This window comes from Xyrauchen texanus, chromosome 40 (assembly GCF_025860055.1).
Source record: "Xyrauchen texanus isolate HMW12.3.18 chromosome 40, RBS_HiC_50CHRs, whole genome shotgun sequence".
In the NCBI taxonomy this organism is placed as follows: Eukaryota; Metazoa; Chordata; class Actinopteri; order Cypriniformes; family Catostomidae; genus Xyrauchen; species Xyrauchen texanus.
The window spans coordinates 1,995,613-2,013,226 of NC_068315.1; the positions used below are offsets into that span (position 1 = coordinate 1,995,613).

Below are 17,614 nucleotides of genomic sequence, written 5' to 3' on the forward strand. Positions count from 1 at the left end.
TGATGTGTCTTCTTATTTTTCATTGCCTATAAATCTGTGTGTTCTTGTGTTTTGTACAAACGCTGTTTCGCAATGTTTCACAGGTTTGGTATAAACCAGGAGTGACGGGTGAATTCTGAGAGGACTGCAAACCTTGCCCGGATCGTTAGTGCGAATATCACGTTTCTTTGGCAATCCCTCATCGTTTTTGTGCTTCATTGACTATTTCTCCTCATAAGATATTAAGTATTCAGACCTCATTTGCGTTCTTATTTTTCAATTTGCTGCCGCAGTATTTCAGTTTATTCCATATAATTTATTTTTTTCCGAGAGGGACATTAATCATTGCCTGTTCCTTTTAGTGCCCGTGGGATTCGTCCATCTTTTCTTTCTTTTTTCTTTTTTTTAATCAATTATACAAGCACTCCTCCTCGCTAAAACAGATAGCTAAAGGATATCTGCTGCTGCTGGTGTACACAGATCACAACTGGATTTGACCTGGTCGTGCCATAAGTTTTCCAACTAATCTGAAGTCCTCATGAAAACAAAATACAAGTATAATCCTGCTATACATAAAACTAGTTAATAAAGGCAAATGCGACTTACACAAAATCTCTGAAATACCGTCTACTCGAAATCCACTAACATTTGAAAAAGCAAAAGCTGAATCACAAGTCGTCAAATGTTGGGTCTGGATGAAATATCTGTCAAATGAACATTTATTACATGTACATTTATGCATTTGGCAGACGCTTTTATCCAAAGTGACTTACAGTGCACTTAATACAGGGACAATCACCCCGGAGCAACCTGGAGTTAAGTGCCTTGCTCAAGGACACAATGGTGGTGGCTGTGGGGATCAAACCAGTGACCTTCTGATTACCTGTTATGTGCTTTAGACCACTACACCACCATCACTCCTGAACGGCCATATTGGCACATAAAAGTTGACAAAATGTAACTTTAAGCAGATGCATATGCATTTAAAAATGTACAGACATTTTCTAGTCTGGAAAAATAAACAAAAGCGGTCCAAATATGGTAAAGGTCTGTATAAAGGCCCCTGCATGCTTCCATGAAATTGAACAGGTGTGACGTAATTTAGAACAAATTCTTGCCGAAAAGAAGGTGCTTTTGAGATCATTTCAGTGGTCCGTAACCGCTCGCCAGGTTGAACTTTCAGGAAAACTTCTTACCGGCTTTATTTGCTATATAGAGTTATTTGCACGTTGGTGCATCTTTACCTGCATTTGCACGATCGTTCACATAGAGACATTTTAAAAGAACATGTCATGCAATTTTTTTGTTTACATGTAGTTAATGTACACTAGTAAGTGCCCATCAGTCTCTTGTTTGATATGCTGCTTCACTCATGTGCTGTCAGCAGCGAAATCCGTTCGCACATCTGCCGGAAGTAAGATATGCCTCAAATCAACATTCTTTTGAGTGTATTCTACCCATTAACACTCTTTTATACAAGCATATTTGCAGTAGTATCAGTGTCATCATAAAGTACAATAACAGAGTGTAATCGGTGCATATTATGGCCACATATATCATGTTGAATGCACAAGGTAAACATTACAAATTACACATAATATAGTGCATATTTATTACTTTAAAAGTTACTTTATTACTTTTACTGATTCTATTCATAGATTGAGGCATGAAGTCATTGATTACACATAATATATTTTATTTTATTCATGTTTTACATGAGGTCTTGAGCGTCATCATATTTAAATGTTCCTCTAAACGCCTTCCCCAGCCGCGTGGTGGGTGTTTAAATGTTCACAAATGGTATGTCATTGCCCAGCTGTTTCCAAATTCTCTTTGCATCTGAATGAAGTCTTGAGTCCACCTTAGTCGAGTCCGAGTCTTTAAACAATCGAGTCCGAGTTGAGTCCGAGTCCAGAAGGTGCCGAGTCGAGTCGCTTGACAAATCCCCGACGACTCTGCCTTGACTCCAAATTGCATTTCACAACAGAGTACACAAGTGATACTCTGTTGAGGAAGGCAGGGATGACCAGCCGGTAGACGGGGCACAAGGCATGCCCTCCCCCCCTCTGGAGAGGAGGGGGGGTGGTGTACGTCATTCCGGGGGCTCAACGCCGGGAGGAGTGTAGAGCGGAGGAGGGCGGAGCCAGGCTTGAACGACGTGCGTCCGGTCTCAATCAGCCTGATGGGGCGCGCAAGGGATTAAGGTGGCCGGTGACGACATTTAGACGGAGAGAGAGAATTACAGGGCAGCTGCCCGTAAATTCCCGTCATTCCAGCCCGGCCCCGCCCTCCTCCGCTCTACACTCCTCCCGGCTTTGAGCCCCCGGCATGACGTACACAACCCCCTCCTCTCCAGAGGGGGGAGGGCATGCCTTGTCTGCCACCTTGTCTGCCGGCTGGTCATCCCCGCCTTCCTCAACCTGGGAGGAAACAGGAGGGGAAAAACAAACAAAAAAACTAAATAGGCGAGGGAAAGGTCATCACATAGCGACACTCACTCACTCACAGGTTCTCTGATGCACCATCACGTGGTCCCCGATCACTCCTCCACCCTCTCAGGCGGACGACAGCCGCTACTCCCCGGGTGGACCGGAGTAAAACCTCTGACCCCCAGCAGACAGAATACCCCTCCGCGTTCCCGGCGACCCGTGGGGACACTCCTGCACCCATGGCAGCGACCCTACCGCTCCAGGCGGTCGGAGAGTCGCTTTCCTCCTCCCCTCACGGACGCCAGTCTTCTCTCGACCCCTCCGCGTTTCTGGGGGACGGCAGGGCACTCCTCCACCCCTGGCAGTGGCTCCATCGTGCCAGGCAGTCGGGGAGTCCAGTCCCCACTCACCCCACAGACGGCGGCCGTTCCCTGCATCCGGGCAGTCGGGCTACTCAGTCACCCGGCGGATGGCAGTGGCGCTCCCCTGGGTGGACGGCAGTGTCGAGGACTCGGCAACGGGCATCCCTCCTCCTTCCCCGGTTTCGGCACCAGCGTAAGGGGGTTAACTTTTCATTTAAACTTTTCAGCTTCACATTAATAAACTTTCTGGACCCAGGCTCTCTCCCCAGACTGCTGGTTGTGTGGCTGCTTTTATGTCGCTCTGCTATGCCATGCTCACTGGAATTAGAAACAGGTGTTACCACATTCTCTCTCTCCGGACGGGCGCTTGACTACACCCCCGCTGCCACAAACTTCTAAAGAATAAAGAATATGCTTTTTTGCTCACAAGTGTGTACTTTTAAGACCATATTCTGCTCTCAAGACTGGATTCAACCTACTCAAGAACTCAGTTCCCTCGAAGGCAATCTGTTCATTAAGATAATGCTAATTTATTGGAAGCGCTATTAAGATATTCTCCAAAAAGAGTGTCGGTCAGCATTTTTTTTTCATACTTGGCCTCCTTAATTACATCATTCTTTTGCTGTCATTAAGGATATTAAAAATTCATTAACGGCAAAAGTACTGCTGAGCTGCAACAAATCAGACGAAAAGTCCCTTGATGTTCTTCTGAAGGCAATAACCATCATTAAGATGCTGTTAAAGGCCACTGTCACACCAAGTGAGTTTTAAAATTGTTTTACTTAATGTCTCTACTTTTACAAACCGGCATTCCAACAATATTTACCAGACAAAAGATGTCAGAAGCCTACTTTGGATTAACTGATGCTCTTTTAGCAGTTTTGACATATCAACCTTGATCTTGTCAGAGAGGCTGACATCAATAGCTCAATAAATATCTGTTTGCGTGTTTGTCGCTCCTCTAATGTGCTTGAGCGTTATATCTGACTGTATTTAACATTTACACCCCATTTTGTTGGTCATGGACCACTGATTTTGCACAACAAATTAATTTGAGCTGAGGGCTCTCGTGCAGTGTTTTGGCGGTCTCGGCTCTGTACACAGCTCAGTGGGTGTATACTGTAGTGTTTTATTGATATTGCTCTATGATAGCTTTGCTCTGGGCCTCCCTGTTTGCCCCGCCATTGAGAAGTCAGAGCCGTAGGTGACCCGACAGATCAATTTATCTGAGCGAGAACAGCAATCCGTGAGCTGCATCTTTGCCGAAGAATGAATTAAATAAACGCTGTGGCAACAGATGCATTTCTGTGATGGCCTGCAGTCAGACCCACTCTTGGTTTTCTCTGGTTTTACAAAAATATTTCTTACTGTTCTTGTTTCAGAAGTTACTTTGACGTACAAAAACATACCACTTCCGAAATAAGCTGCGAATGTCTGCGTTTTATAGGGATTTTACACAGGGTTGTAACCAGTAACATTGAAGGGGAAATGCACAGTAACACTCGGCCCCCCGCAATCTTGATTATTTGGTTAAATCCCTGATTTTACTATCATAGGTCAAATGCATACTTTTTTATTTCGGAGGTGTAATGCTGGGAAGCCCCACCCACAGTGAAATCTGATTGGTCCAAAATAACACTTTACATTCTTTTAGGGTTTATCATAAATAGCTATGAGTTTTCTGCTCTGAAGTTGCACATGAACGTCCCTTTAAATCATAATTACGACGGGAACCTCTGCGATACTGTATGTGCTCTACAAGTGGAGTCGGAAATATCGTAATTACGCGTACTTGAACGATCAAGTGAAGTCGCATTTACAAGAAGCAAACTTGTAATTCTAGATGATACCCAATTTGCCGAGTAGTAGTGTTGAGTCCACCTTAGTCGAGTCCGAGTCTTTAAACAATCGAGTCCGAAGTTGAGTCCGAGTCCAAAAGGTGCCGAGTTGAGTTGCTTGACGAATCCCCGACGACTCTGCCTGGACTCCAAATTACGTTTCACAACAGAGTACACAAGTGATACGAAATACGAAAACAAAAAATCTCCCTATTTGCTAACCTGACTGTCCAAGAGAATTGACGAACTCTTCTCTTTCTCCACCCGGTTGTGGGACAGTTCAGATGAAACATCAAATAGGCGCTGGTGCTCCTGCCAATGTTCCACAAATTTGTCCTCCATTTCTTCGGTCCAATGAGACTTTCTTGATACCGCATGCTAGTTGATGTTCTGTTGCAGGAACATCAGGACTCCTCCCACTGAAACGTCCCATGCCCCGTTTCTTGCTCTCTCATTGGCTGTTGGTCAACGCTGCAGTTGTATTCAGGTAAAACTTATTTCACATTGCGCGATTTGGAATCGCAGACGGGTCCAGATATTAAACATTCTAGATATCTCGCTGACATTGATGGCACATCGGCGCTTCTCTCAAATCGCGTCTTTGATACTTCACACAAAGTATCACGGGAGCGAGCGTTCACGGGAGCGAGCTCCGATTTTCCTACGATTTCAGGCTTTTGTCGGCGATCTCCACAAAACTGTCGGCGAGTGAAAATCAGGCATGTAGTGTAAAATCGGCATAAAGCGTATTAGTTTTCAGTTTTTCGAAACTCATCTTTTTCTAAAGTATGCAGTGTTTGCAAATATTTTAATATAAAATTGAAGCAAACGACAAACGCACACATGACGGACATGTCCGTAAATGATCTCTCTCTCCCGCACAATCCTCCGCAGTCGGCCTTTATCCCTCTCGGAGACTTGATTAGCCTGATAAGGGACCGGGTGTGTAGAATCACGACCCGGCCCCGCCCTCCGCCCTGCCACATTCCTCCCTCGATCTCTCAGGAAGGGGAGCCCCCGGCATGTCGTACACCCCCCCTCTTTCCCTGGGGGAGGGCGTGCCCAAAGCCCCTTCTGCTGGCAGGTCATCCCCGTCTAACTGGATGAGGGAGGGGACAAGGGGAGGGAAACAGAAATAATACAAATTGGGGGGGTACTTCCTGTAACAGTGTAGTACCCCCCAAAAAAACACTGTAAAATTTAAACGAGAGGGAAAAGGCAAACGCGTAGCGGCAGTGAGAGTGAGAGAGGAGAGAGAGATGAAAAAAAAAGAAAAAACACTTACTCGCCAGTTCTCCGATACGCTGTAGCTTGTTCCTCGGCCACTCCTCCACCCTCTAACGGATGACAGCCACGCCTCTCCGGGCGGATCGGAGGCAGTCCTCCAGCCCCTGGTGGACGGAATGCCCCGCCACGTTCTTGGGGAACAGAAGGGGTCTCCCCCGCCCCCGGCATGCGGTCGGCAGCGAGCCCCTCCCCGTTTCAGCGGCTGGTAGGGGACTCCTCCGCTCCTGGCAGCGGCCCTGACCACTCCAAGTGGTCGGTTAGGAGCCCCTTCTCCCCTCGCGGTCGGCGGCCGTCCTCTGCTTCCAGGCGACTGGGCTCCTCGTCCCCCGGCAGATGGCCGCGGCTGCTCCGTTGGGGTGGACGGTAGTGGCGAGAACTCTACTACGCCGTATCCCTCCTCCTTCCCAGGTTTCGGCACCAGTGTAACGTAGTTCGATGGAAAGCAGGAGGCAAGAACTGGCTTGTCAATATAAATAATATTTTAATTTAAAGCTGAAGCAAACGACAAACACACACATGACGGACATGTCCGTAAATGATCTCTCTCTCCCACACAATCCTCCGCATTCGGCCTTTATCCCTCTCAGAGGCTTGATTAGCCTGATAAGGGACCAGGTGTGTAGAATCACGACCCGGCCCCGCCCTCCGCCCTGCCGCAATATGCAAGAATGAACCTGACGTCCTCCATGTTTTCTTTTCTTTTAGAAAACAAAGCGCTTGTAACGTGGCATACTCATAATTACGACTTCAGAAGTGGGATATATCTGATACGTGGAGGCAGCATTAAAATATATTCTGAATAACTGTGCAAATCACTGTCAACAATTACGTTTATTGTGGCCAAGCAATGCAGAATCTTGCCCAGTTTATTTAGAGTGTGTGGTTCAAATCTGCCTATATACTGTAAGTAACTATATTTTGTAAACTACAAATCACAGTGCTAATATTTCAGTGTTAATCTAATCATTGTTCTTCTAAACTTAAAAACATCTCATGCAACCCCCACTCATTTCACAACATTCACCATTAAACCACGTCTAAATGCGAGATAATAGCGGGTTATAAGATCTATACCCCACGCAGCTGCGGGATGCCGTCGGACAGCAGCATAAACGTAGGATAAACGCGGTGGTAATAACTTTGATGAGATCTTAGCAGGGGTGATTTCATTCAGATGTGAATTAGAGCCAAAAAATGGACTCACGCTGGGATCGTACTTAGGCCAATCTCTGTCACTTAAACTCACTTACTGATAATGTGGCCCCCTCCAGCAGCTACACGATTAACTAGCCCAAACTCCAGGACTTATTTCAGGATTGTTATTATTACCGTTGTCCCGACACAGCAAGAGCGTTTGTTGGTTAATGGTTATCTCAATGGGCCTGTGCAAATGGCGGTGCAGATCCCTATAGCTTTATTTCTGTTGACAGACAGAAAAGTTTCACTTAAATAAGAGGACATTAAAGTGCATATGAATCACAGCTGGAGATGCACAGTTATCGGGGTTCAAATGGAAAAGTTAGCTTTGTTGCATTCGCGGGTGGTGTTTTAACTTGGTTTTTGCTTTGATTGGTCTTGTCTTATTACCATGTAAGCAACTGCAACAGGAAAACTAATTGAAAGTCAGATCAGGTGATATTTTAGATGGGAGCAATGAGGTAGAAAAGGTCTTGCTATATTGTGAATATAGTCACAATTAATGTTTAGTGTGTTGTTGAGTGCCTTATTGCTTTTATTAATGGTTAATATAATCAAAATATTAATGACAAACATTAGAGCAAACCCAACATAGTCTGATGGCAATTCATGTGATGATGAAATATTTAGATATCGTACAAGCCTCTCATCCTACACTTTTATTGTTCTAAGAACATTGTTCTAGAAACGTTTTTTCCCAACATTATGAGAACATTATTCAGTTGTTAATAACATTATGAGAACATTATTCAGTTGTTAATAACATTATAAGGACGTTCTAAGAACATTGTTCTAAAAATGTTTTGTCCCATCATTATGAGAACATTATTCAGTTGTTAATAACATTATAAGAACGTTCTAAGAACATTGTTCTAAATACGTTTCGTCCCAACATTATGAGAACATTATTCAGTTGTTAATAACATTATAAGAACGTTCTAAGAACATTGTTCTAAATACGTTTACTCCCAACATTATGAGAACATTATTCAGTTGTTAATAACATTATAAGAACGTTCTAAGAACATTGTTCTAAATACGTTTTGTCCCAACATTATGAGAACATTATTCAGTTGTTAATAACATTATAAGAACGTTCTAAGAACATTGTTCTAAATACGTTTTGTCCCAACATTATGAGAACATTATTCAGTTGTTAATAACATTATAAGAACGTTCTAAGAACATTGTTCTAAATACGTTTTGTCCCAACATTATGAGAACATTATTCAGTTGTTAATAACATTATAAGAACGTTCTAAGAACATTGTTCTAAATACGTTTTGTCCCAACATTATGAGAACATTATTCAGTTGTTAATAACATTATAAGAACGTTCTAAGAACATTGTTCTAAATACGTTTTGTCCCAACATTATGAGAACATTATTCAGTTGTTAATAACATTATAAGAACGTTCTAAGAACATTGTTCTAAATACGTTTCGTCCCAACATTATGAGAACATTATTCAGTTGTTAATAACATTATAAGAACGTTCTAAGAACATTGTTCTAAATACGTTTTGTCCCAACATTATGAGAACATTATTCAGTTGTTAATAACATTATAAGAACGTTCTAAGAACATTGTTCTAAATACGTTTTGTCCCAACATTATGAGAACATTATTCAGTTGTTAATAACATTATAAGAACGTTCTAAGAACATTGATCTAAAACGTTTCGTCCCAACATTATGAGAACATTATTCAGTTGTTAATAACATTATAAGGACGTTCTAAGAATATTGTTCTAAAACATTTCGTCCCAACATTATGAGAACATTATTCAGTTGTTAATAACATTATAAGGATGTTCTAAGAATATTGTTCTAAAACGTTTCGTCCCAACATTATGAGAACATTATTCAGTTGTTAATAACATTATAAGAACGTTCTAAGAACATTGTTCTAAATACGTTTCGTCCCAACATTATGAGAACATTATTCAGTTGTTAATAACATTATAAGGACGTTCTAAGAATATTGTTCTAAAACGTTTCGTCCCAACATTATGAGAACATTATTCAGTTGTTAATAACATTATAAGAACGTTCTAAGAACATTGTTCTAAATACGTTTTGTCCCAACATTATGAGAACATTATTCAGTTGTTAATAACATTATAAGAACGTTCTAAGAATATTGATCTAAAAGCGTTTAGTCCCAACATTATGAGAACATTATTCAGTTGTTAATAACATTATAAGGACGTTCTAAGAACATTGTTCTAAAACGTTTTGTCCCAACATTATGAGAACATTATTCAGTTGTTAATAACATTATAAGGATGTTCTAAGAACATTGTTCTAAGAACGTTTTGTCCCAACATTATGAGAACATTATTCAGTTGTTAATAACATTATAAGAACATTCTAAGAACATTGTTCTAAATACGTTTTGTCCCAACATTATGAGAACATTATTCAGTTGTTAATAACATTATAAGAACGTTCTAAGAACATTGTTCTAAATACGTTTTGTCCCAACATTATGAGAACATTATTCAGTTGTTAATAACATTATAAGAACGTTCTAAGAATATTGTTCTAAAAGCGTTTTGTCCCAACATTATGAGAACATTATTCAGTTGTTAATAACATTATAAGGACGTTCTAAGAATATTGTTCTAAAAACGTTTTGTCCCAACATTATGAGAACATTATTCAGTTGTTAATAACATTATAAGGATGTTCTAAGAACATTGTTCTAAATACGTTTTGCTCCCAACATTATGAGAACATTATTCAGTTGTTAATAACATTATAAGAACGTTCTAAGAACATTGTTCTAAATACGTTTTGTCCCGACATTATGAGAACATTATTCAGTTGTTAATAACATTATAAGGACGTTCTAAGAACATTGTTCTAAAAACGTTTTGTCCCAACATTATGAGAACATTATTCAGTTGTTAATAACATTATAAGAACGTTCTAAGAACATTGTTCTAAATACGTTTTCTCCCAACATTATGAGAACATTATTCAGTTGTTAATAACATTATAAGAACGTTCTAAGAACATTGTTCTAAAAACGTTTTCTCCCAACATTATGAGAACATTATTCAGTTGTTAATAACATTATAAGAACGTTCTAAGAACATTGTTCTAAATACGTTTTGTCCCAACATTATGAGAACATTATTCAGTTGTTAATAACATTATAAGAACGTTCTAAGAACATTGTTCTAAATACGTTTCGTCCCAACATTATGAGAACATTATTCAGTTGTTAATAACATTATAAGAACGTTCTAAGAATATTGTTCTAAAACGTTTCGTCCCAACATTATGAGAACATTATTCAGTTGTTAATAACATTATAAGGATGTTCTAAGAACATTGTTCTAAGAACGTTTTGCCCAAAATTATGAGAACATTATTCAGTTGTTAATAACATTATAAGAACATTCTAAGAACATTGTTCTAAATACGTTTTCTCCCAACATTATGAGAACATTATTCAGTTGTTAATAACATTATAAGAACGTTCTAAGAACATTGTTCTAAATACGTTTCGTCCCAACATTATGAGAACATTATTCAGTTGTTAATAACATTATAAGAACGTTCTAAGAACATTGTTCTAAATACGTTTTGTCCCAACATTATGAGAACATTATTCAGTTGTTAATAACATTATAAGAACGTTCTAAGAACATTGTTCTAAAAACGTTTTGTCCCAACATTATGAGAACATTATTCAGTTGTTAATAACATTATAAGAACGTTCTAAGAACATTGTTCTAAATACGTTTCGTCCCAACATTATGAGAACATTATTCAGTTGTTAATAACATTATAAGAACGTTCTAAGAACATTGTTCTAAAAACGTTTTGTCCCAACATTATGAGAACATTATTCAGTTGTTAATAACATTATAATGACGTTCTAAGAACATTGTTCTAAAAACGTTTTCTCCCAACATTATGAGAACATTATTCAGTTGTTAATAACATTATAAGGACGTTCTAAGAATATTGTTCTAAAACGTTTCGTCCCAACATTATGAGAACATTATTCAGTTGTTAATAACATTATAAGGATGTTCTAAGAACATTGTTCTAAGAACGTTTTGCCCAAAATTATGAGAACATTATTCAGTTGTTAATAACATTATAAGAACATTCTAAGAACATTGTTCTAAATACGTTTCGTCCCGACATTATGAGAACATTATTCAGTTGTTAATAACATTATAAGAACGTTCTAAGAACATTGTTCTAAATACGTTTCGTCCCAACATTATGAGAACATTATTCAGTTGTTAATAACATTATAAGAACGTTCTAAGAACATTGTTCTAAATACGTTTTCTCCCAACATTATGAGAACATTATTCAGTTGTTAATAACATTATAAGGACGTTCTAAGAACATTGTTCTAAAAACGTTTTGTCCCAACATTATGAGAACATTATTCAGTTGTTAATAACATTATAAGAACGTTCTAAGAACATTGTTCTAAATACGTTTTCTCCCAACATTATGAGAACATTATTCAGTTGTTAATAACATTATAAGGACGTTCTAAGAATATTGTTCTAAGAACGTTTTGCCCAAAATTATGAGAACATTATTCAGTTGTTAATAACATTATAAGAACATTCTAAGAACATTGTTCTAAATACGTTTCGTCCCGACATTATGAGAACATTATTCAGTTGTTAATAACATTATAAGGACGTTCTAAGAACATTGTTCTAAATACGTTTCGTCCCGACATTATGAGGACATTATTCAGTTGTTAATAACATTATAAGGATGTTTGTTCTAAGAACGTTTTTTAGAATGTTATGTGAACGTTCATAAAACACTTATAACGTCATAAGAATGTTCCATGAACATTATTTAAAGAACGTTTTATCCTAACATTTACAGAACCTTTACAGAATAATAAAACGTCTTAACACACAATGCATGAACATGAGGGCTCATTCTCTACTTTCTTTCTTATTCTATGCAGTTAAGTCATACTCCCCTCTAGCGGTCTCAGTAGGAATAGCACATAACAACAGGACACCACACATAACATATTTAAGCAACACAATTGACTGATGTGTGTCAATAACATGTAATAAGTTTTCCTTGACTCATTCCTAAACCCTCATGTTTTCTTTCTTGTGTTGTACACACAAGTTATTTTCCTATAATATCATGGTAACTTTATTTGACATCACATTGGCCAAAAGGCACATTTGCCATAGGAATAAATCCCTCTTACAATAATTGCACAAACCAGAATACAATTAAAATCAAATGCATGTTTTTTTAATATAAATTTGATGCCAGACGTCTCGGGGATTTGTGTGGCTTTTTATATTTGAAACTTCCATCTGGGCTTCTGTTTTACAGTATGTCAGCCAACATTTCCTGAATCATCTGAACTGTTTACTTGAAATGATTTCACTGCACCCGAGCAACAAGGGGGCTTTTACCCCAAATCCTATCCTTTCACTTAGCGGACAGTTTTTGAAAAACGTTTGATTGAAGTATTTAGTCTCAAAATAAATGCGATGATGTCAGAGATTATCTACATAAATGTGCAACATTTTAAAAGTTATTAAAATCAACATTTAGACATTGCACGCAATGATCTCATGAATCAGGAAGTTTGTGCAGTGCTTAGTGACAAACAGGCATTTAGGAAAGTGCTTTGGTGGTTTTTGTTGCTCTTTAGTATTTTAGGGGAAGTAAATTCAAATGTGCATTTTACCCCGGGGGGCATTTGCAATGTTGCACCCAACTATTATACACACTGTCTTTATGGCAATGACATTTTCACCACAAAGTGACGTTTTATTAAATGGCATTAATAAGCATGTTTGTCCTCATTCTTCAGCGCTTCTGTCTTTCACTCTCTCTGAATACATCGGGGTAATCAAACACTCCCTGTCGAGTATTTTAAAAGACCATAGATCTGCGGCAACAGACCCACAGAGGACAGCACAAAAGCTCAAAGGTATCTCTAGGGCAAACATGATAGCATTACAAAACCGGCAGCTTGTAAATTGTCTGTGCATTGATGGAATAACATTTAATGACAGTCCAGAGGGAATGAGGGGCTTTTCAGAGGCTTTAACCCCCTCTGGTCACCCTTCTAACCCTCGGGACCCTTTAAGGATTTAAAAACCCTTTGAAACCCCCCAAAAATCCCTTCTATGCAAACAAACTACCTATTCCAGGGATCATTTTGCAGGTTTATTTAACAAAAAATAAATGAAACCTTATCCTCAAACTCATTGATCCTTGTAAATCACGACTGTTTGTATAATAAATAGAGTTATGATTCATGTGATGTTTGGGGCCGCGGAGAGGGAGTGCTGCATTTAGCGGGGGCCGCACTAGTTTCTGTGGTTAATTTAAAACATTAAAGCACGGAAACAAGCTTCTCCATCAAATGTCCAACTTCCATTTACATTTCTTGCATACAAGTCAATTTGTGTCTGGACCAGGCCATAAATCACTGCCAGCCCGGGCCACAGTGTCTGGAGATCCACAAATTAGATGTGCACGCTTCTTAAACAGAAAAAAGGGCTCCAATTTAAAAACCCATTTAGACACAGAAGCAGCACTTAGCAGCTCTGACTCCGTGTGCTCAGCGAAAAGAGAACAAACCTGTGCTGCTTTTTCACAGTTTGACAGTAAGACACTCATGTTTGGTTCCAGATAACAGGAACATGTACAAACAAAATCAAATAGTGACTTTGGCTTTTTGAGATCACAACAATGTCTTAAACTGTGCTCACATTTTACCATGATACAAATGAATGCCACGAGTCCGAGATCTCGATGTGAGCTCTATATATGCGGGGTGAGTTTAGGTTCTCAGCAGGAAACCGATGGTGTGCGTACTCCAGGTAGGGAATGAGGTTTTGCCCCAAGTGAAGGAGTTGAAGTACCTCTGGGTCTTGTTCACGAGTGAGGGGACAATGGAGCGGGAGGTTGGCCGGAGAATCGGGGCAGCGATGGCAGTATTGCACTCGCTCTATCGCACCGTTGTCACGAAAAGAGAGCTGAGCCGGAAGGCAAAGCTCTCGATCTACCGGTCAGTTTTTGTTCCTACCCTCACCTATGGTCATGTAGGCTGGGTCATGACCGAAAGAACTAGGTTGCGAATACAAGCGGCCGAAATAGGTTTCCTCAGAAGGGTGGCGGGCTTCTCACTTAGAGATAGGGTGAGGAGCTCAGTCATTCGTGAGGAGCTCGGAGTAGAGCCGCTGCTCCTTTGCGTCGAAAGGAGTTAGTTGAGGTGGTTTGGGCATCTGGTAAGGATGCCCCCTAGGGAGGTGTTTCAGGCACGTCCAGCTGGGAGGAGGCCTCGGGAAAGACCCAGGATTAGGTGGAGAGATTACATCTCCACACTGGCCTGGGAACGCCTCGGGGTCCCCCAGTCAGAGCTGGTTAATGTGGCTCGGGATAGGGAAGATTGGAGCCCCCTGCTGGAGCAGCTGCCCCCGCGACCCGACTTCGGATAAGCGGTTGAAGATGGATGGATGGATGGATGGAGTTTAGGTTCCCCCACCTAAAAAGTCCCAATTCAACCACTCGTTCTCTGCATTCGCAATACAATGTGACAAATGTGGTGTTTTGTGACACTACAGCGCTACTCATTATAAAGCGTAGCTTGATCCTGGAAAAGCTACACTGTTGTAAAAACAACCGAGCTATTGTTAAACTACTAAAATTATATTTGGGGGTCTGGGTAGCTAAGCAGGTATTGACGCTGGCTATCACACCTGGCTAGGTCGAATCATGGGTGTGCTGAGAGACTCAAGCCAGGTCTCCTAAGCAACCAAATTGGAGCGGTTGCTAGGGAGGGTAGAGTCTCATGGGGTAACCTCCTCGTGGTCGTGATTAGTGGTTCTCGCTCAATGGGGCGTGTAGTGAGTTGTGAGTGGATCGTGGAGAGTAGCATGAGCCTCCACACGCTCTGAGTCTCCGTGGTGTCATGCACAACGAGTCACGTGATAAGATGCGCGGATTGATGCTCTCAGAAGCGGCGGCAACTGAGACTTGTCCTCCACCACAAGGACCTACTAAGTAGTGGGAATTGGGCATTTATGCATTTGGTAGACGCTTTTATCCAAAGCGACTTACAGTGCACTTATTCCAGGGACAATCCCCCCGGAGCAACCTTGAGTTAAGTGTCTTACTCAAGGACACAATGGTGGTGGCTATGGGGATCGAACCAGCAACCTTCTGATTACCAGTTATGTGCTTTAGCCCACTATGCCACCACCATATCAAATGCTAAGAAATTCACATATTAATTAACATTATATAACTAATATAATTAATAATGAAATTAAATCTATGCAATTCATTTTTAATAAAAGCAGTCTAAAGGAGTAGAAATAAATGGATGCACTGCTCACCTGTGAATACAGGAGCTCTCGTCTTTCAGTCACTGATCTCCCCTGAATAAAACTCTGCGCTCTGTAAAGCAGCCACTGCACTCTGACACATTGCTGGAAATAATTGATGACCCCCTTCACAGGATCCTCTGATGGTACATTGGGAAATCATTTTCAATCTTTGACTTAGCAGATGAAACAAATGCTCCTGCTTACTTTGTCAATTTTCACTCCTTAGGGTCAAACAAAGTGGTTTTCCAGGGCCGGCCATGAGGCGAGTGCGCAAGCAGCCATGCTGAAAATGTCTCTTGTCCTCCACAAAATGGTGCAATGTAGCATTTCATTTAGCCCCCTTTTGTTATTTGTCTGTGACAGAGTTGTAATAGGAAGCACCTTCATATTCATTGACCAGGTGACCCCTGAGCGCTGCAGGGCCCCTGAACACTGACGGACCTCAAAACTATTTACACAAAGAAGTCTGAAAAAGTGAGTTAGGAGAGTTCATGATAAAATGAAATGGAAGTGAATAAAAATTTATTTCAAAACGTCCCTCCTTATCTTTTAAGCAAAAAATGGAGATTACACTGAGGCACTTACAATGGAAGTGAATGTGGCCAATTTTTGGAGGGTTTAAAGGCAGAAATCTAAAGCCTTTATCCCTCGCGCGTCAGGCTGATTGGGGACCGGGCGTGCGTTGTTCCAGCCCACGGTGGGACATCCCCGCCTTTCTCGACCTGGGAGGAGGGTAAAAACAACAACAAACAAAATAGGCGAAGGACAAAGGCCAACACGGAGCGACAGAGAGCGAGAGAGAGAGAGAGAGAGGAAAAAAACTGACCGGTTCTCTGATGCACCGTCGCGTGGTCCTCAATCACTCCCCCACCCTCTCAGGCGGACGGCAGCCACTCCTCCCCGGGCAGACCGGAGTCAGACCTACGACCCCTCGCAGACAGAACACCCCTCCACGTTCCTGGCGACTCCTGGGGATACTCCTCCGCACCTGGCAGCGGCCCTACCGCTCCAGGCGGTCCTCCTCCCCTCACGGACGGCGGTCCTCTAGACCCCACTCCACGTGTCTGGGGGACGACAGGGCACTCCTCCGCCTCTGGCAGCAGCTCCATCACTCCAGGCGGTCCCCACTCGCCTCGCGGATGGTGGCCGTTCCCTGCATCCGGGCGGTCGGGCTACTCCGTCCCCTGGCGGATGGCAGCGCCACTCCCCTGGGTGGACGGCAGTGTCGAGGACACCGCGACAGGCATCCCTCCTCCTTCCCGGGTTTCGGCACCAATGTAACGCGGTTAGTGGGCAAGGAGGAGGTGAGAACCGGCTTGTCAATATAAATAACAGTTTTAATAGTAAACTCAACAAAAGACACACAAACAAACACAGAGCAGCTCCATGTCATTCTCTCTATCCAGAACCGTCGTAACCAGCGTAACCTGCCGCCTTTATCCCTCACGTGCCCCCATCAGGCTGATTGGGGACCGGGCGTGCGTTGTTCCATCCCGGCCCCGCCCTCCTCCGCTCTACAATGTTATTATTACAGTGTTTTAATGTATGTAACGTGACCAAAGGAGAAAGTGGAGAGTTTGGGAAATTTGACACTTTATTTGCTGCTTTTCAAAGTATCGCTCACTCCAACCGGTCAAGAAACCCGCCCTCTGCCGGAGTGCCAATCTAATGCGGGTTCTGCGACTTTATATGTATATATCATCCATGTGATTGTCTAATCAGCCAATGACGTGGCAGCAGTGCAGTGCAAAAAATCATGCTGATGCTGACAGGAGCTTAAATCACTGTTCACATCAACCATCAGAATGGGGAAAAACATGATCTCAGTGATTTTGATCATGGCATGATTGTTGGTTGTAGGTTGTAGATTGTTGACACCCTGATCTTCCACCAAATTTCACAGCGGGTGCGAGACACTGTGGCTTGTAGGCCTCTCCAGGTCTCTGTCTAACCATTAGTTGACCAGGTGGAGGATCGTTCCCCAACTCTTAAGATTTAAAAGTTTTTTCCAGCAGGACAATGCTCCATGCCACACAGACAGGTCAGTCAAGGTGTGGATGCTGTCATGGCCTGCCCAATCTCCAGGCTTGAACCCCACTGTAAACCTCTGGAATGTGATCAAGAGGAAGATGGTCACGTCTTCAGCCAACAAG

General features: G+C 41.6%; 1 protein-coding gene across 1 annotated transcript in view; it reads right to left on the reverse strand.

Moving 5' to 3' along the window:
- The window catches only part of LOC127633721 (legumain-like), a 35,922-nt gene extending 20,433 nt beyond the window's left edge, over window positions 1-15,489 (reverse strand). Inside the window, exon 1 of the mRNA XM_052113000.1 lies at window positions 15,471-15,489. The gene's annotated coding sequence lies outside the window, so the exon portion shown is untranslated. The remainder of the gene's footprint in view (window positions 1-15,470) is intronic.
- Between the last annotated feature and the right edge of the window lie 2,125 nt (window positions 15,490-17,614).